Source organism: Sardina pilchardus, chromosome 1 (genome assembly GCF_963854185.1).
Source record: "Sardina pilchardus chromosome 1, fSarPil1.1, whole genome shotgun sequence".
Taxonomy (NCBI): Eukaryota; Metazoa; Chordata; class Actinopteri; order Clupeiformes; family Clupeidae; genus Sardina; species Sardina pilchardus.
The window spans coordinates 24,650,880-24,670,879 of record NC_084994.1 but is presented as its reverse complement, the minus strand read 5'-3'; the positions used below and the strand labels follow the sequence as shown (position 1 = coordinate 24,670,879).

General features: G+C 43.3%; 1 protein-coding gene, 2 long non-coding RNA genes and 1 pseudogene across 3 annotated transcripts in view; 1 reads left to right on the top strand and 3 right to left on the bottom strand.

Annotated features, from left to right (window-relative positions):
• LOC134086228 (NACHT, LRR and PYD domains-containing protein 12-like) overlaps window positions 1–20,000 on the bottom strand; it is a gene marked incomplete in the record, with an annotated part of 983,201 nt that overhangs the window by 641,552 nt on the left and 321,649 nt on the right.
• The window catches only part of LOC134085692 (noelin-2-like), a 79,022-nt pseudogene that overhangs the window by 21,499 nt on the left and 37,523 nt on the right, over window positions 1–20,000 (bottom strand).
• Window positions 7,301–9,471, bottom strand: LOC134085681 (uncharacterized). Its single transcript, XR_009939766.1, has 3 exons — window positions 9,067–9,471; window positions 8,803–8,919; window positions 7,301–7,996 (listed from the first exon to the last, which is right to left on the bottom strand). It is a non-coding gene; the product is annotated as an uncharacterized LOC134085681 (long non-coding RNA).
• On the top strand, window positions 9,501–11,943 carry LOC134085670 (uncharacterized). The gene is made up of 3 exons (XR_009939765.1): window positions 9,501–10,177; window positions 10,325–10,441; window positions 11,248–11,943. It is a non-coding gene; the product is annotated as an uncharacterized LOC134085670 (long non-coding RNA).

The window sequence follows — 20,000 nt, the reverse complement described above, 5'->3', positions numbered from 1 at the left end:
AAAGAGGGTTATTGGGGTGCAATATAGAACCGTGCATGCTTTAAAGAACCCTGAGGGGTTCCTTTGATGAACTCTTCATTTGTTGGTTATGGTTATGGTTATGGTTATGGTTATTTAGCAGACGCCTTTGTCCAAAGCGACATACAAATAAATAACAATACAAATTAAATTAACAGTGAACAAGTACAAAAAGGGAGAATAGCAATATTATCAATAAAACAATAATTTGGTTGGACCTTTTTTCCCCAAGAGTGTAAGGCCAGACCAGTACAGATGCAGATTAAGATCACTACACATCGGGAATAGATGCAGGCCAAGTCCACTTCAGATCCAGAGCAGGTTAAGGTCAAGTCCACTTCAGATCCGGAACAGGTGGAGACCAAGTCCACTTCAGATCCGGAACAGGTGGAGGTCAAATCCACTTCATATCCGGAACAGGTGGAGGTCAAGTCCACTTCAGATTGGGAAGAGATGGAGGCCAAGTCCACTTTAGATCGGGAAGAGATGGAGGCCAAGTCCAGTTCAGATTGGGAAGAGATGGAGGCCAAGTCCAGTTCAGCCCAGATGTGCAGCAGCTGGTTGCCTGGTCCACAGTGGAGCAGTAGAGTGAGCAGTAGAGTGAGCCAGCGTGAAACAGGATTTTGTTTTTATCCTTTCCTGACCCGCTGTCTACGTGCTCCGCTTTGAGTGCAGTCGGCTGCCTCTGGTGTCTGTCGTCAATGCCATCTACACCCTAATCACTCTCTCTTTCTCTCTCTCTGAGTCCTTTTCTCTCTCTCTCTCTCTCTGAGTCCCTTTCTCTCTCTCTCTCTCTCTCTCTCTCTCTCTCTCTCTCTCTCTCTCTCTGAGTCCCTTACTCTCCATCTCTCTCTCTCTCTGAGTCCCTTTCTCTCTCTCGCTCTCTCTCTCGGAGTCCCTTACTCACTCTCTCTCTCTCTCTCTGAGTCCCTTTCTCTCTCTCTCTCTCTTTCTCTATCTATCTCTCTCCATGTTGCTCTTCTATCTTTCCCAATCTTTCTCTGCCTCATTTACCTTTATCATTACTCGAATCCCCTGGGCTCCACATAGAACGCAACCTCTCCCTCTCCCTTCTTCCTCTCCTCTTCCTCTCTTTCTCTCTCCCCCTTTCTCCCTTTTTTCTTGCCCTACCCTCTCTCCTCCCCCTTTCTTTCTTTCTTTCTTTCTTTCTTTTGTTTCTCTCTCTCTCTCTCTCACCTCCCTTTCTCTCTTACTTTCACTCACTCGCTTCTCCCCGTTCTCGTCCTGCAGTCTCCCCTGGACTGACAGTAGAACTGAAGCTGCTTGCATTTGGTACCCCTCCCTCCCTCTCTCCCTCCCTCCCTCCCTCTCTCTCTCTTTCTCTCCTTCCTCTCCATTCCGCCTCTTCTTCGGTGGTGTGCTGATGGAGAGCGCTCCTCCGTGCCCCTCAGCAGACCTCTCTCCCTCCCTCTCTCCCTCCCTCCATCCACCCTCCGTCCCTCCCTCCCTCCCTCCCTCTCTCTCTCTCTCTCTCTTTCTCTCCTTCCTCTCCATTCCGCCTCTTCTTCGGTGGTGTGCTGATGGAGTGTGCTCCTCCGTGCCCCCAGCAGACCTCTCTCCCTCCCTCCATCCACCCTCTGTCCCTCCCTCTCTCTCTCTCTCTCTCTTTCTCTCCTTCCTCTCCATTCCGCCTCTTCTTCGGTGGTACGCTGATGGAGAGCGCTCCTCCGTGCCCCTCAGCAGACCTCTCTCCCTCCCTCTCTCCCTCCCTCCATCCACCCTCCGTCCCTCCCTCCCTCTCTCTTTCTCTCTCTTTCTCTCCTTCCTTTCCCTTCCGCTTCTTCTTCGGTGGTACGCTGATGGAGAGCGCTCCTCCGTGCCCCTCAGCAGACCTCTCTCCCTCCCTCTCTCCCTCCCTCCATCCACCCTCCGTCCCTCCCTCTCTCTCTCTCTCTCTCTCTTTCTCTCCTTCCTCTCCATTCCGCCTCTTCTTCGGTGGTGTGCTGATGGAGAGTGCTCCTCCATGCGCCCCCCAGCAGACCTCTCTCCCATCTCTGAACAACAGAAGCCCTTAAAGCCAGTGGCCTGCGGCGGAGCTCAAAAGGTATCAAAGCGAGATCTAGATGTCACACCGCGTCTTAAGCACCCAGAGGAACCGCTAGGCCCTGCTGGTTCCTTTAAGAACATGTTAACACGGAACAAGCCACTGGATTGGCTTACTGGCTTGAGTTCTCCTTTTGGGCCTTGGTTAAGAAAGCTTGTTGTTACAAATATGCTCATTGAACAATGATATACTACAATATAATGTGATATAATGTAACGTTGTAACAATCTAACTATAATTAAATAAATAGTTAAATAGGCTACAATTTAAATTCAAGCACTACACTGTTTTTCATGAATTAAAGAGTTAAGTTAAATCACCTCCAAACACACAAACCCCTGCACAAACCCAATCACAAGCACAAGTACAAGCACAATCAAATTCATTCACAAACTATTATATATTTTGGATTAAACACCCAAACTCCCCACAAACAATTGCTCATGTCAAACAATGCTCCCCTTTCCCCAGAAGTCCATCAAAGTCCAAAAACCCTGTGGTCAAAAATCAGCACAAAAAAAATCCTCTGCAATGCATTGCTACACAAAAATGGAAAAATAAACCAGATTGGTCTCACCGGTAAGACAGTCAGTAAATTCCCAAGGAATCTCAGTAAAATCCTTCTTCGGTTGGAAAAGGCTGTCTTCTCGGGTCAAAGCTGAGGATTTGAGAGACTTTCAAAAAGCACCAGTCCCAAACACACCACTCTCCTTCAATCTCCATTACCAAACATTTTATTGTCCATCACTTCCTGCTTCCGCTACCAGCCACCTTAGCTCCACCCCCTTACTTCCCCAGGTAGCCCCTTAAAGCACCAGTGCAGCATTTACATAAGTATTCCTGGTCACCTGTATTATTGAGGCATTATCTTGCAGCCAAAACACAATTTGAAACACACACACCATAGAAAATGTTTAACCTTGCAAGGATTTCACTATAGTAAACATATATTACTTCTATGGGATGGTAAAATATACACACATACATACACCTTCATTAATTATGTGGCAGTGTCACAGATCCCCCCCCCCCAGCCGGAGGCAAGAGGGACCCAACCCCAAAATATGGTTTTAGATTACCCACATGTAAGGTGTCAGTTTTGTCAGTGTTTTGCCATTTAAGCCTATAATTCAATGGACCTAATATTTTCATCACTTCTGCTGGACCTGTCCACTTTGGCGCTAGCTTTGATGAAAACTTATCAGAGGCTTTAGATTGAGGGTGGGCCCTAACCCAGACCAGATCTCCCACATGAAAATGCGCGGGTCTCCTATGGGCATTATAGTATCTGGCTTGTCTGAGTCTGGCCACTCCCACTCTCTGCTTTACCTCCTGTGCCATGTGCCTTTGTCGCTCCAGTAGGGAATAGGATGGATGCTGAGGCTGTGGTGCTGGAGCTTGATGAATAAGCCTCTCCAAAGGACCTTTCACCTGTCTTCCCAGGGCCAATTCTGCCGGAGTCCGTCCAGTAGTCTCATGTTGAGTAGTGTTAATAGCGAAACGGAACTCTGCAATCCACTTATCCCAGTCTTCATGATGTTCTCCCACAAAGGACGCAATCATGGTCTTCAGATTTCGATTGACACGTTCGGTTAGATTGGTCTGCGGATGGTAGCTGGTGGTCAACTTCTGTATGATTCCCCACTTCTTGCAGAGTAGTATGAGGAGCTGACTGGTGAACTGTGGGCCCCGGTCAGAAACTAAATATTTGGGGACGCCCCACCTAGTCAGAATTTCATCTTTTAGTAGCTGGCAAAGCCGAGGAGTTTTGCTGTCCCGCATAGGGAATAACTCAACCCACCTAGTGTAGTAGTCCACTATCACCAGTAGGTAAAGGTTTCCTTTCTTGCTCCGTGGAAAAGGTCCCATGAAGTCCAGCCCCAGCATGTAGCCTGCCTCCTCCACCTCGGTGGACTGTAGAAATCCAGCAGGTTTCCTATTCTCTGGCTTGTATTGCTGACAGATGTTGCATTGCTTTACATGCTGCCACACGTCTTTCCTGACTGTAGGCCACCAAGCTACTTCCAAAATCCGCAACAGGGTTTTGAGCCTGCCCAAGTGTGCTCCTAGTGGGCTGTCGTGGAAGTACTTAAGGAAAACAGAGGTCAGTTCCTTTGGTACTACCAGCTGATATTTCAGTCCCACTCCTTTAATGGGAATTGTTCTGTAGAGAACACCCTGGAGCACTTCCCATCCAATGCGCTCCGCCTGCTGGCCAGTGGTGGTCTCTCTGCCTCGCATCTCTCTGACCTCCGAGTCTTGGTCTTGAGCAAGCGCGATCTCAGCTAGAGAAGTGGGCAAGTCGGAGGAGCATGGGGTTGGATGGGCAGCTATATAAGACACCATCGCGGATGGCTGTTCGTCCTCTCCTGCCCTCGAGAGTGCATCCGGCACAATGTTCATACAGCCTTTCCTGTAATGGACCTCAAAGCTGAATTGCTGCAACCTCAGGGTCCAGCGGGTCAACCTGGAACTGGTCTTGGGACAGTTGAAAGCCCAGGTTAAAGCGCTATGGTCTGTGAAGACGTCGAATCTACCTCCTTCCAGGAAGTGGCGCCATTTCTCCACAGCCCATACGACAGCCAAGCACTCCTTCTCTGATGTAGAATAATTGTTTTCTGCCCCCCTAAGTCCTCTTGAAGCAAATGCAACTACTTTCTCACCATCCGTAGTCTGCTGAGATAGAACTGCTCCTAGTCCCACATCACTTGCATCCGTGTGTACCTGGAATGGCAAGCTTAGATCAGGCTGGACCAAGACAGGAGCGTTTCTCAGTGCTTGCTTCAGTTGGTCAACACTGTTTTGGCATTCTTCTGTCCACTCCCACTTCACTGATTTCCGCTTCAGGTTGTTCAAAGGAGCAGCCTTGTCAGCAAAGTGAGGAATAAATTTATGGTACCACCCCACAAGACCCAAGAATCTTTGAAGAGACTTTATGTTCGTTGGAGTAGGATAAGTGGTAACTGCCTTGGTCTTCTCAGCGTCAATCTCCACCCCTTTATCCGTGACAATGTGTCCTAAGAACTTGAGCTGGGTCTTGAAGAAGTGGCATTTTTTCAAATTCAAAGTCAAATTTGCAGAATGTAGTTTTGAGAACACATCATGGAGATCTTTCAGGTGTTGTTCTGTGTTGGGGGAGTAAATTATGATGTCATCAATGTATACAAAGCAGTTACGCCCCCTTAACTCCCCCAGAGCGTTTTCCATTAGTCGCTGGAACGTGGCTGCGGCATTTTTTAAACCAAATGGCATAACCTTGAACTGGTATAAGCCCATTGGGGTGATGACCGCTGTCTTAGCCTTGCTCTCAGGACTCATAGCCACTTGCCAATAACCAGACCGGAGATCTAAAGTACTGAAACATTTTGCCCCGTGCAAAGACTCCAAGATCTCATGGATTAATGGCATAGGGTAAGCATCTAGGGGTGTCTTAGAATTCAACCTCCTGTAGTCTATACAGAAGCGACGGCTCCCATCAGGTTTTCCCACCAGTACCACAGGCGACGCCCAGGCGGACTGGGATGGTTCGATGATGTCATCTGCCAACATCTGTTTTACCTGCTGCTCAATGATGTTCTTCTTGAGTGGAGATACCCGATAAGCCTTTGCACGAACTGGCACTTCATCAGAGGTAAGAATACGATGCTGCATCACATTGGTCTTTCCAATCTTAGATGAACACACTGATGGCCAAGTTTGGAACAGCTCTTGCATCTCTGGTGGATGGGTTCTCAGCAGAGCTTCATGGGCCTCAGATGTCTCGGCTGCGCTCATCCGCAGGGAAGAAGTGGGAGGAGTGACTGCCATATACAGGTACTGGGAAACCCAAGTCAGATTTCCAGGATTGCGATTTAAATATGGGAAAAAGGAACATTTCCCATTTATAGGGACCCCATAGGAACGTTCCCCTAGGTTGATTTGGGCCCTAGTTTTTGTTAAAAAGTCAAGTCCGAGAATTAGTGGAAAAGTTAGGTTGCTGTCTGCCATGATGTATGTTTCTAAGGTCCAGACTGCAAAAAGGATAAAAAGTCCGCACACCAGTATAGCTCCCAGTGAATGTTTATTGAAGCAACGTTTCGAGCAGTACGCTCTTCCTCAGGCTTAAATACAATGCATTTTCGCCATCTTAAAATCCCCACTTCGTTATCACCCACACGTGTGGATACACCTGGATACTCAGTGCCACAATCAAAAACATCTGGTCATTCATTACAACATGATTAGGTATAATGATCGGAATACAGCTTTTTTTAAAAAACACAATATAAAAATACAGCATTTTACATATTGCATCAAATTCCATTTCAGACACAGATGGCAGTGTAAATATGAAAATGTTAACATTAATATTTACAAGAGTATTTACAAATATCTCTAGAAATATATATCAAAGGGCATGTTCAACACTTACATTTATACATTTTTTAATATTTATTTTGAAACCCCTTTTTTTAAATATAAATTTAAGTATTGTAAATATCTAGAGGATAAAGATAAGTCTAAATACAAGGTGGAGGGCCACGGGAAACTTATCTTGTCAAGGTAGAATAACGGATCAGTGTAGAAACATTTTAAATTTACAGAAAGACTATCCACACAAACAATCCCACGTAACAACATTAACATCTCAATATGTTCCATATACACCATTATTCAACAATACATTTACTACAAAAAAGGTCTAATATCGTACTCCTCATTCATGCCTTTAGGGTTCACTGTGTCCAAAGTAAACATCCAGAATAATTCCCTTTTAAGCAACATAGAATTAATATCCCCCCCTCTGTGTGGTTGCTTAATTGTCTCAATGCCCAGGTATCTCAAACTCGCAACATTATGCTTACATTTTGTAAAATGTGCCGCTACTGGGCTAGATGGAATGTTGTTTCTGATTGCACTGCGATGCTCGGAGATCCTTGTTTTTAACGCCCTTGTGGTCTTGCCAATATAGGCAAGACCACAAGGGCACTTCAACATGTAAATTACATTGGTGGTTGTGCATGAGATGATGCCCTTAATCTGATATTTTTTGCCACTATGTGGATGGTTAAAAGTGTTTGTTTTCTTTGTGAAATTACATTGTTGGCATCTTCCACAAGGATAGTTCCCTGCTGGAATAGAGCTAAGAAAATGTGGGGGTGTGGTGGAAGGAAGATCTGATTTCACTAGCATGTTCCTGATGTTAGGAGGTTTTTTGAATACCACACGTGGGGGGGTGGACAGACATGTCCGAAGAGTGGGGTCAGTGTCCAGGATATGCCAATGCTCTTTTATACTTCTCTCAATAGTCTTAGCAATCGGGGAGTATTGAAAAGCACACACAATTCTGTTTCCATCGTTTTTTCCTTCTGATCGTTTAGATTTAAGACAGTCCATCTGGGATACATTAGTAAAGCGTGAAGCTGCATTATCTATCCATGATTGATCGTACCCTCTTTCTCTGAAACGTCTTTCCAAGTCTTTGCTCTGTATCGTGAAATCCTGATCTGAGCTGCATATGCGCCTGATTCTATTGAATTGAGACATTGGAAGGTTCTTTTTCAAGGGAACTGGATGGTAAGATGTCCCATGTAGCAGAGAATTTCTGTCAGTTGGTTTACGGTACAAATCAGTCCTCAGTGTGTTATTTTCTTTTATTATAAGTATGTCCAGAAAGTTCATTTTTGCTTTATCCGCTGCTATAGTGAATTTCAGGTGTTTGTCCTTAGAATTTGCAAAGGCATGAAACTCTTCAAGTTGTGCATCAGACCCGGTCCAAATAAAGAAAACATCGTCCAAATACCTCCTCCAATTTGAGATGAACTTTAAGAAGGGGTTCACTTGGTGGTTGAAGATGTACTCTTGCTCAAAAAATCCCACATATAAGGAGGCAAAGCTCGGGGACATCCTAGAGCCCATGGCCACACCGGAGATCTGAAGGAAATAGTCATCATCAAATAAGAATGTGTTAGAAGTCAGAACTTCCTTAATCAAACTTAATATAATTTCAGTACTGGGGTTGCATTCAATTCTTTTATCCAAGAACATTTTGGTTGCGTTCATACCACCCTCAAATGGAACATTGGTGTAGAGGGATTCAATATCCATGGTCACAAGGATATAAGAGTCTTCAATTTGTCCAATTGACCGAATTACTTCTATGAAGTCCATAGAGTCTCTAGTGTAGGAGGGGAGACCTGTGACCAGTGGCTGTAAGAAATGGTCTACAAAAGCTGAAATTTTCTCCGTTAAAGAGCCAATTGCTGCGATAATGGGTCTCCCTGGTGGAATGTCTACAAAGGTCTTATGGATCTTAGGTAGAATGTAGAAGACTGGGGTGATGGGAAACTCCACAGTCATAAATGCTTTTTCTTGTTTAGTGATCATACCCTGTAGTAGCAGAGAGTTGAGCATGCCATGAATGCGTTTCTGAAAGGTCTTAGTAGGATTACATTCCATTTTTTTGTAAAACACAGTGTTGGCGAGTTGTCTCTTGATTTCTTGATCATACTGTGTTCTGTCCAAAATAACTATGGTGCCGCCCTTATCCGCACTCTGGATCACTAATGATTTGTCCTCTTTTAAGTTCTTTAATTCATCTCTTTGTTCTTTATCCAAATTGTCAGTCATCCTGTATTCCATTTTTTTCTTAAACACAGACCGAACATCCCGCTCTACCAATCTGCAGTAAGTATCCACAGAGGAATTACGAAATTTGGGTGGAATGAAAGTTGATTTACCTCTAAATGGAGTGGCGTTCCGTGTAGAAGCTGGAGATGTTGTCTGCTGGTCTTCCTCCGGTAGCATAACATTAGAGGGTTGTTCATAAGCCTGTGGGGCCATAGGTTTATCACGAGCTGCATTGTTGAAAAATTCTCTTAATCTCACATTACGAAAGAATTTTTGCATATCCATCATTGTTTTAAATTCATTAACACCAGTAGTGGGTACAAACGATAAACCTTTACTCAAGGCCTTAATGGCAGTGGAGGAGATGTGCTTACTCGATAGGTTGATCACATTTTGTTCCGACGTAACCGGTGTTGAGTCTGTGCGGGCTGATCTCCTTCCCCGTCTGCATTTCTTCTTCCTCTCTTCTTTGCCTGTTTTGTCTTTTGACGAGGTAACTCGCCGTCTCCTAAAAAAGTGTTGTGGTTTTCGGAGTTCGTGCTGGTGGAATTGATAGAGGTCGTACTTCCGGATTCGAGCAGTCTTGGCTTAAAGCCTTTTGGGTTTTGTCGGCGCCATCTGTAGACCACGTCATGTTCATAATCGCCCATATCCCTTTCAAACTTCTTCTTCTTAAAGTCTTTGATTTCTTTCTCCAATGTTTGTTTTGAGTCGTCACATTCATCCAATAATTTTTTACGTTGTTCCTCTGGAATTTTCTCAGAAAATTGTCTCTGTGATGTAATTTCATCCCTCACCTTCACCACGATTACAGCTACGGAGTTCTCACCTAAAACTTTAAAAAGACTTCAGGAGAGAGAAACACGCCTCTTCCTTCATGCAGTAACATTAAGTGATTACCTACGTCTGAAAAAAATTCCGAGGGGACTAAGGATAAACAAAATACCAATGATGGGAAAAGATAATGAGAGCTTGTGCGACCGATGGTGCGAAATCCTCAACAAATGCTCCTTGGACCTAATGGCACTGACTATCCAGGAATCTTCACGTCAACTTCAGAAGGTGAGGGATGAAATTACATCACAGAGACAATTTTCTGAGAAAATTCCAGAGGAACAACGTAAAAAATTATTGGATGAATGTGACGACTCAAAACAAACATTGGAGAAAGAAATCAAAGACTTTAAGAAGAAGAAGTTTGAAAGGGATATGGGCGATTATGAACATGACGTGGTCTACAGATGGCGCCGACAAAACCCAAAAGGCTTTAAGCCAAGACTGCTCGAATCCGGAAGTACGACCTCTATCAATTCCACCAGCACGAACTCCGAAAACCACAACACTTTTTTAGGAGACGGCGAGTTACCTCGTCAAAAGACAAAACAGGCAAAGAAGAGAGGAAGAAGAAATGCAGACGGGGAAGGAGATCAGCCCGCACAGACTCAACACCGGTTACGTCGGAACAAAATGTGATCAACCTATCGAGTAAGCACATCTCCTCCACTGCCATTAAGGCCTTGAGTAAAGGTTTATCGTTTGTACCCACTACTGGTGTTAATGAATTTAAAACAATGATGGATATGCAAAAATTCTTTCGTAATGTGAGATTAAGAGAATTTTTCAACAATGCAGCTCGTGATAAACCTATGGCCCCACAGGCTTATGAACAACCCTCTAATGTTATGCTACCGGAGGAAGACCAGCAGACAACATCTCCAGCTTCTACACGGAACGCCACTCCATTTAGAGGTAAATCAACTTTCATTCCACCCAAATTTCGTAATTCCTCTGTGGATACTTACTGCAGATTGGTAGAGCGGGATGTTCGGTCTGTGTTTAAGAAAAAAATGGAATACAGGATGACTGACAATTTGGATAAAGAACAAAGAGATGAATTAAAGAACTTAAAAGAGGACAAATCATTAGTGATCCAGAGTGCGGATAAGGGCGGCACCATAGTTATTTTGGACAGAACACAGTATGATCAAGAAATCAAGAGACAACTCGCCAACACTGTGTTTTACAAAAAAATGGAATGTAATCCTACTAAGACCTTTCAGAAACGCATTCATGGCATGCTCAACTCTCTGCTACTACAGGGTATGATCACTAAACAAGAAAAAGCATTTATGACTGTGGAGTTTCCCATCACCCCAGTCTTCTACATTCTACCTAAGATCCATAAGACCTTTGTAGACATTCCACCAGGGAGACCCATTATCGCAGCAATTGGCTCTTTAACGGAGAAAATTTCAGCTTTTGTAGACCATTTCTTACAGCCACTGGTCACAGGTCTCCCCTCCTACACTAGAGACTCTATGGACTTCATAGAAGTAATTCGGTCAATTGGACAAATTGAAGACTCTTATATCCTTGTGACCATGGATATTGAATCCCTCTACACCAATGTTCCATTTGAGGGTGGTATGAACGCAACCAAAATGTTCTTGGATAAAAGAATTGAATGCAACCCCAGTACTGAAATTATATTAAGTTTGATTAAGGAAGTTCTGACTTCTAACACATTCTTATTTGATGATGACTATTTCCTTCAGATCTCCGGTGTGGCCATGGGCTCTAGGATGTCCCCGAGCTTTGCCTCCTTATATGTGGGATTTTTTGAGCAAGAGTACATCTTCAACCACCAAGTGAACCCCTTCTTAAAGTTCATCTCAAATTGGAGGAGGTATTTGGACGATGTTTTCTTTATTTGGACCGGGTCTGATGCACAACTTGAAGAGTTTCATGCCTTTGCAAATTCTAAGGACAAACACCTGAAATTCACTATAGCAGCGGATAAAGCAAAAATGAACTTTCTGGACATACTTATAATAAAAGAAAATAACACACTGAGGACTGATTTGTACCGTAAACCAACTGACAGAAATTCTCTGCTACATGGGACATCTTACCATCCAGTTCCCTTGAAAAAGAACCTTCCAATGTCTCAATTCAATAGAATCAGGCGCATATGCAGCTCAGATCAGGATTTCACGATACAGAGCAAAGACTTGGAAAGACGTTTCAGAGAAAGAGGGTACGATCAATCATGGATAGATAATGCAGCTTCACGCTTTACTAATGTATCCCAGATGGACTGTCTTAAATCTAAACGATCAGAAGGAAAAAACGATGGAAACAGAATTGTGTGTGCTTTTCAATACTCCCCGATTGCTAAGACTATTGAGAGAAGTATAAAAGAGCATTGGCATATCCTGGACACTGACCCCACTCTTCGGACATGTCTGTCCACCCCCCCACGTGTGGTATTCAAAAAACCTCCTAACATCAGGAACATGCTAGTGAAATCAGATCTTCCTTCCACCACACCCCCACATTTTCTTAGCTCTATTCCAGCAGGGAACTATCCTTGTGGAAGATGCCAACAATGTAATTTCACAAAGAAAACAAACACTTTTAACCATCCACATAGTGGCAAAAAATATCAGATTAAGGGCATCATCTCATGCACAACCACCAATGTAATTTACATGTTGAAGTGCCCTTGTGGTCTTGCCTATATTGGCAAGACCACAAGGGCGTTAAAAACAAGGATCTCCGAGCATCGCAGTGCAATCAGAAACAACATTCCATCTAGCCCAGTAGCGGCACATTTTACAAAATGTAAGCATAATGTTGCGAGTTTGAGATACCTGGGCATTGAGACAATTAAGCAACCACACAGAGGGGGGGATATTAATTCTATGTTGCTTAAAAGGGAATTATTCTGGATGTTTACTTTGGACACAGTGAACCCTAAAGGCATGAATGAGGAGTACGATATTAGACCTTTTTTGTAGTAAATGTATTGTTGAATAATGGTGTATATGGAACATATTGAGATGTTAATGTTGTTACGTGGGATTGTTTGTGTGGATAGTCTTTCTGTAAATTTAAAATGTTTCTACACTGATCCGTTATTCTACCTTGACAAGATAAGTTTCCCGTGGCCCTCCACCTTGTATTTAGACTTATCTTTATCCTCTAGATATTTACAATACTTAAATTTATATTTAAAAAAAGGGGTTTCAAAATAAATATTAAAAAATGTATAAATGTAAGTGTTGAACATGCCCTTTGATATATATTTCTAGAGATATTTGTAAATACTCTTGTAAATATTAATGTTAACATTTTCATATTTACACTGCCATCTGTGTCTGAAATGGAATTTGATGCAATATGTAAAATGCTGTATTTTTATATTGTGTTTTTTAAAAAAAGCTGTATTCCGATCATTATACCTAATCATGTTGTAATGAATGACCAGATGTTTTTGATTGTGGCACTGAGTATCCAGGTGTATCCACACGTGTGGGTGATAACGAAGTGGGGATTTTAAGATGGCGAAAATGCATTGTGTTTAAGCCTGAGGAAGAGCGTACTGCTCGAAACGTTGCTTCAATAAACATTCACTGGGAGCTATACTGGTGTGCGGACTTTTTATCCTTTTTGTATGGCCTTTTCTGAAGTTCCGGCACCCAGGTTGAATAGGATGTGCGTGGATTGTCTACTTTTTAAGGTCCAGACTGCCCCATGCCAGGTATATGCCAGCTGTCTCTTCCCCTCTGCTTGGTGTGATTTTCCATCTGCCAACACAAAGTTCAAGGGGTCACCAGTGCATAACTTTTCTCCCTGTCTGGCAAGCTTTTGCCAAAGACTCATCTGCATCAAAGTGAAGGTGCAACCTGTATCCAACACAGCTTCCCCTTGAAGTCCCCGGACCTCAATTGGCACTACCAGCAGCGAAGGAGGTTCTGCTTTAGCAATGGCTGCATGCTGATTTCCCTTCTGGCCTGGGTGAGGCTGACTGGAACTTTTGGTGGTCGTTTTCTTCTTGTTCTTTTCGCTGGAGGCCTGGCTGTTCACTCTCGCCCAGTAGTCTTTCTTGGCAGACCAGTCACGCTCCACCATGGACCCCACTTTAACTAGCTGTTCCACGGTGTGGACTGTTCCCCTTAAACTACTGACTAGAGCAGGATTGCAATTGTTCATGATACGCCTGACCAACTCCTCTTCGGCCATATCAGACTTCCATTTCAGACACAGAGCCCTGTACTCGTAAACAAAGTCTCGTAGGCATTGGTCAGGAGCCTGAACGTTAATGTGCAACTGTTCCTCCACCTCAGTCAAGTAGTCAGTCGTTAAAAAAGCTGACAAAAAGGATTTCTTGAATTCAGCCCAATTACGCACCTTTGTTTTTTCGGTCGTCCACCAACTCTTAGCAGACCCTTTCAAACTGGCCGCTAAAGTGGCAGTAAGCTCTCCATCAGACAGGGGACGTAGTGCTAAAAAGTTTTCACATTGTTCGATGAAGTCGAACACATCTGTAGCTTCACAGGATTCTCCAAAGGTTGGAAATACAATGCGGACAGGTGGCTTGGTAATGAGAGTAGGAGTGCCAGACCACTCACCAGAAGGGAGTAGCCTAATGTCACTAATATTGGGTGTAGGATAATTAAAGGTGGTATAACTGTTAGGAGTGCTAGAGCGTTTTAATTTACACATCTCTTTCTTCAACTGCTCATCCCTACGTAACAGGCATTCCACCACACCTTGCTCTAGTTGTTTAAGAGAGTTCTTTAGAAGTGTCTCAAAGTCATGAAACTTGTTATCCACATATTCCCTAAGACCATGCTCTCTATTTATTGAGCTCTCCAATGAAGCCTTAAACTCTATCTCTACAGTGTTTACTTGATCTTGTACACCTTTAATGGAGTCCCTAAGCTCCTGAACCACAGAACTGTCTAAAACACCTGTGACTGTAGTATCTTCCCCATTTTCTGAACCTGAAGAGTCATGTTCCTCTAAATACAAATCACTTAAAAGTGAAGAAATTTCAGCAACAGGCTCTCTAAAAGTTACAAATGGACCAGGTTTAAATGGAGGAGTGTGATTCAAAATAGGTTCTTCCCCTATTTCAGTATCAGGCTCACCAGGCCCACGCTGTTCCATCATCATGGACATGGTGACACAAAATGGAGGCAATATACAACAAAACTCTTAACAATGTAGTCCCCGTACTGGCCACCACTCTGTAACAATCTAACTATAATTAAATAAATAGTTAAATAGGCTACAATTTAAATTCAAGCACTACACTGTTTTTCATGAATTAAAGAGTTAAGTTAATCACCTCCAAACACACAAACCCCTGCACAAACCCAATCACAAGCACAAGTACAAGCACAATCAAATTCATTCACAAACTATTATATATTTTGGATTAAACACCCAAACTCCCCACAAACAATTGCTCATGTCAAACAATGCTCCCCTTTCCCCAGAAGTCCATCAAAGTCCAAAAACCCTGTACACAAAAATGGAAAAATAAACCAGATTGGTCTCACCGGTAAGACAGTCAGTAAATTCCCAAGGAATCTCAGTAAAATCCTTCTTCGGTTGGAAAAGGCTGTCTTCTCGGGTCAAAGCTGAGGATTTGAGAGACTTTCAAAAAGCACCAGTCCCAAACACACCACTCTCCTTCAATCTCCATTACCAAACATTTTATTGTCCATCACTTCCTGCTTCCGCTACCAGCCACCTTAGCTCCACCCCCTTACTTCCCCAGGTAGCCCCTTAAAGCACCAGTGCAGCATTTACATAAGTATTCCTGGTCACCTGTATTATTGAGGCATTATCTTGCAGCCAAAACACAATTTGAAACACACACACCATAGAAAATGTTTAACCTTGCAAGGATTTCACTATAGTAAACATATATTACTTCTATGGAATGGTAAAATATACACACATACATACACCTTCATTAATTATGTGGCAGTGTCACAACGTAATATAATATACTGTAGTATAATATACTTTATGTAAGGGAAAATGTATTTTCTGCCAGTCTGGACTTATTTTCCGATAACGTCCTGAGACAACACATTATCCTTCTCACTATACGGTTACTTGCTGACTTTCACTTTCGATGGCGTTCACTGAAACAGAGTTCAGGAAATACATGAAAAACCTGCTCCCGTTGGCAGTGCTCATTATTATTTTATTTTTTTTTGAAGCAGTGAAATAAAATAAATAAAGGAAAGACTTGTGGCCGTCCGCAGGGTTGGCCTTGCACCAAACGGCCGAATTACAGCCGTGGGGAATATGTGAATGAATCCCATTGTTAAGGGAGACAACGCTTAAATATAGCGCCGTATAATTTAATATGTATAAAGGACCGCAAGGCATTGAGTTATCAAGAGTTCATCCGCATTCAAGGTGGAATTCTGTTACTGCTACACCTCAAAGTGCATCATCTTCTGATAGCTGAACGCCCTGGAGTCCATTAACCCACTTAGACCTGTTGCCACTATTGTGTTAAGAAAACACCGTTTTTTTTAGCATCAGTCAATTTCAAGATTTTGTGCTAGTTTGCTACCTTAGCATGTACTCTACCACCCTACTACAACAACAAAGTCCGATTTGCACATTTAAGTGTTTATTTCATGACATTTTGTCTACTCGCGCCTATATATTTATCCTAATTTTACCAAAAGTTCCCATTCTAAAGTGTCATGTACTACCGCGACCGTGATCCAAATCATATCGTGTCTGATACCGTTGGAAAGCCCTGTGTCTCCTACAAGACGCTATGCTATCCAAATATGGGCATTTCCTTTGTATTAGCAACCAATCGCGAAAGTTCAAAGACGAGTCTAAGCTGAGAACGCATTTCATTGGCTGTGTTTCAAGGCTGTTTTCTCAAAACAAGTTTTTCCCCACACGCCATGCAAAGGATCTCCACTTCTGCAGCACCTACATACACCAAACTTTCCAGTCTTATTCCTAACTATATTTGGAAGATATTTACAGAGGGATTTGTTGATATAGCATTCTTGGCATGATTTACATGACTTTTTATGCCTAAAAATAGGGCAAAAATCCACTTTTTAAGCCAATTGGCAGTATTTTCTGATTTACTGGAAAACAAAAGAAGATATTCATAATCCCCTCTGTAAATGTTTTTTTATTTGATATATGAACACAACAAAAAAATAATTTTCAACCTGGCTTTTTCCAATGGTCAGATCCTTCGCATCAAAATATATGCAAATTAGCGCATATTTAATGAGATATAGCCTAATTAGCATATTTAAACATTAAATTAAAGAAAACTTGCAATACATTTTTTTCTCCTATTTATGTGAGTATTCAACTGGTAAAGTTTCTTGAAGATATCTTTAAGTTAAAAAATTTCCCCTATTCACCTGTAGTGTCTCGCCTTAATTTGCTGCTACAGTATGATTTCCACCTTTTGATCACAAAACTGTCTTAGAACTACTTCTTCCCGCCATGTATTGACTGATTTCTGTACTTGCAGGACAAACTGCCGTTACTAGTTCTAAATGGATGGTTGCTATGGCCAAAGGCCAGTCGTTAGTTCCATCTCTCGTCTTGCTAAGCTAGCATATCCCAACATCTTCTGAGCCTTAGCTTGGCAAAATTGTTATTTTATTTACTCCACATGCAGTCAATTTCCCTCTAAATTAACAACGGTTGATGAAGTGTGACTGAGCTCAATCATATATTACAGTGTTGCTATGCAACATCTGTCGGATCTCCAATTTGTAGCTCTGTTGCAACTTGACTTCACAAGGAGTTTGACAAAGTGCTATATCCAAAAAAAAACTGGAACTACTTCATAGGTATGCAAATATCTGAAGAAAAAAAATTGTTGGATCACAATAGGAGATTCAACCAAGCAGTGGCATAAAATATAACACTGCTTTGACCTTGGTCATGAATGTCTGGTGTTGAAGCTTTTCAGCGGAGAATAATGAGCAACATAATACACAGTGAATTTGCCCTCTGGGTTCCTAGCAGAATAGCTGGGGATTAGCGGCTAATCTTCGAGGCGAGTTTAATCCCAACCTACACAAGACTCTCATTAAAAACTATAGATCCTGCTCTCGGCTTCCGTCCGTATTGGTTTTTATTATTAAGCCGCGCTGAACTGAATTGAATAAATTCTCTTCTGAATATTTATATTTGAATCATAATTTACTTTGATTTATAATTCAGAATGTATACTGTGATTCATCTCTATCCTGTTTTTTCTCTGTGCCCTCCCTACAGAACCTTATTGTACATTTAATCACTTAACAAAGAATGTTAAGAAGGTGGCACTCAAAACCTACTGTGGTCTAGCAGTGAAGGCTGCACTAGTATCAGTTGTATCAGTGTGATCATTAGCACTTGTACTAACAGCAGAGGTGGCACTCAAAAGCTAGTCTAGCAGTGAAGGCTGCATTAGTATCAGTTGTATCAGTGTGATCACTAGCACTTGTACTACAGCAGAGAAGTCTTAAGTCTCTGGCGCCCACCGTACAAGGTGTTCAGTGGTGTGGGCTTGACGCGCAAGATTTTCTGTGTGTGTAGACTCAGGACCAGTGAAGCGCACTTCCTGCTATCCTGGGTTCCACTTCATGGGCAGGATCTGCAGCTCTCCCTGCCTGGCTGGCTTCTACCCCACCACACTGGTAATGCCCCTCACCCCTCACCCCTCACCCTCTCACTCTATCCCTGCCTGGCTGGCTTCTACCCCACCACACTGGTAATGCCCCTCACCCCTCACCCTCTCACTCTATCCCTGTGTGGCTGGCTTCTACCCCACCACACTGGTAATGCCCCTCACCCCTCACCCTCTCACTCTATCCCTGCCTGGCTGGCTTCTACCCCACCACACTGGTAATGCCCCTCACCCCTCACCCCTCACCCTCTCACTCTATCCCTGCCTGGCTGGCTTCTACCCCACCACACTGGTAATGCCCCTCACCCCTCACCCTCTCACTCTATCCCTGTGTGGCTGCTGTGTGGCAGACGCTTGTAGCGGTCTTTTGCTCCGTTAAAAACAATGGAGTTCTAATTGTTTTCTTGCCGCGTCGCGTTGCGTCGCGTTCGTGTCCGGTGGGCGCCGGCCTTTAGTATTGTTATTGTCATTGCTACATGTGTCAAATCAAACAAAAGGCATTCTGTGTGTCCCTGATCATGCTATGTATGTAACAGTTATGTGTAGACATGCATCATTGTTTGGATTGTGTGCTTCAGAAGTGACAGAAATACAACACGGGGAATATGATTCATCTCGTTTCAGGGTCAGTTCGGTTTTTGAGTCAGGTAACTATGACAGTGGTAACCCGGTTAAGGTAGCCGTGGAAACTAGGCTCGTGGTGTTGGCGTCCAATAGGATTCTGTTTCAGAATTGAGATCAGCGCGGTCTCCATGGACACTATAATGGGTACCAGATATGGGTCACAGACATTTGATAAATTTCACCTGAGCATGCGGCGAGAAGCCTCTATCATGCGCTGCCTGATATATCTCACCCAATTTAGAAGTTTACCTGTGTGTGTGTGTGTGTGTGTGTGTGTGCTTGTATGTGTGCTTGTGTGTGTGTTTGTATGTGTGCTTGTGTGTGTGTGTTTGTGTGTGTTTGTCTGGGAGATTAGAGATAGAGAGATTTAGTGTGTGTGTGTGTTTACCTGTGTGTGTCTCTGTGTGTGCGCGCGTGTGTATAAGAATGTGTGTGAGCTTATTAACGCAGAGCCCGGAGGGGCCGCGTTCTCGTGTGTGTGTGTCGAGCCTGTGCGTTCATGTATTTGTCTGACTAAATAAGTCTGCCTCAGTTTCATCGGTTCAGTGGCAATACACAGAGGTGTGTGGGTGTTTTCATAACACAGATAAGATATGAGAAAGCGAGAGTGAGACAGAGAGAGACAGAGTGAGAGGAAGGGAGAGAGGGAAAGAGAGAGAGGGGGGGGAGAGAGAGAGAGATCCTTTGGGACATATGGCTTTGATGAATGTGTGATCCATATGTGCCTGGCAGGGTAGACTGCTTTGCACAGTACCACAGATACAGTATCTGGCACACACACACACACACACACACACACACACACACACACACACACACACACACACACACACACACACACACACACACACACACACACACACACACACACACACACACACACACACACACACACACACACACACACACACACACACACACACACACACACACACACACTCACTCTAAACAGGCTCTCCAGCAGTGTCAAAGTTGGCTGAATGAATGGCCAGTCAAATACAGAATATTACAAACACAAGTAAGTCTTCCTGCTCTCTCTTTTTCTCTCTCTCACTCTCTCTCTCTCGCTCTCTCTAACACACACACCCACACAACAGTACACACACACCCAGACACTTGCACAAATAGTCAATTACACACACACACACACACACACACACACACACACACACACACACACGACACACGACACACACACCCATGACACAC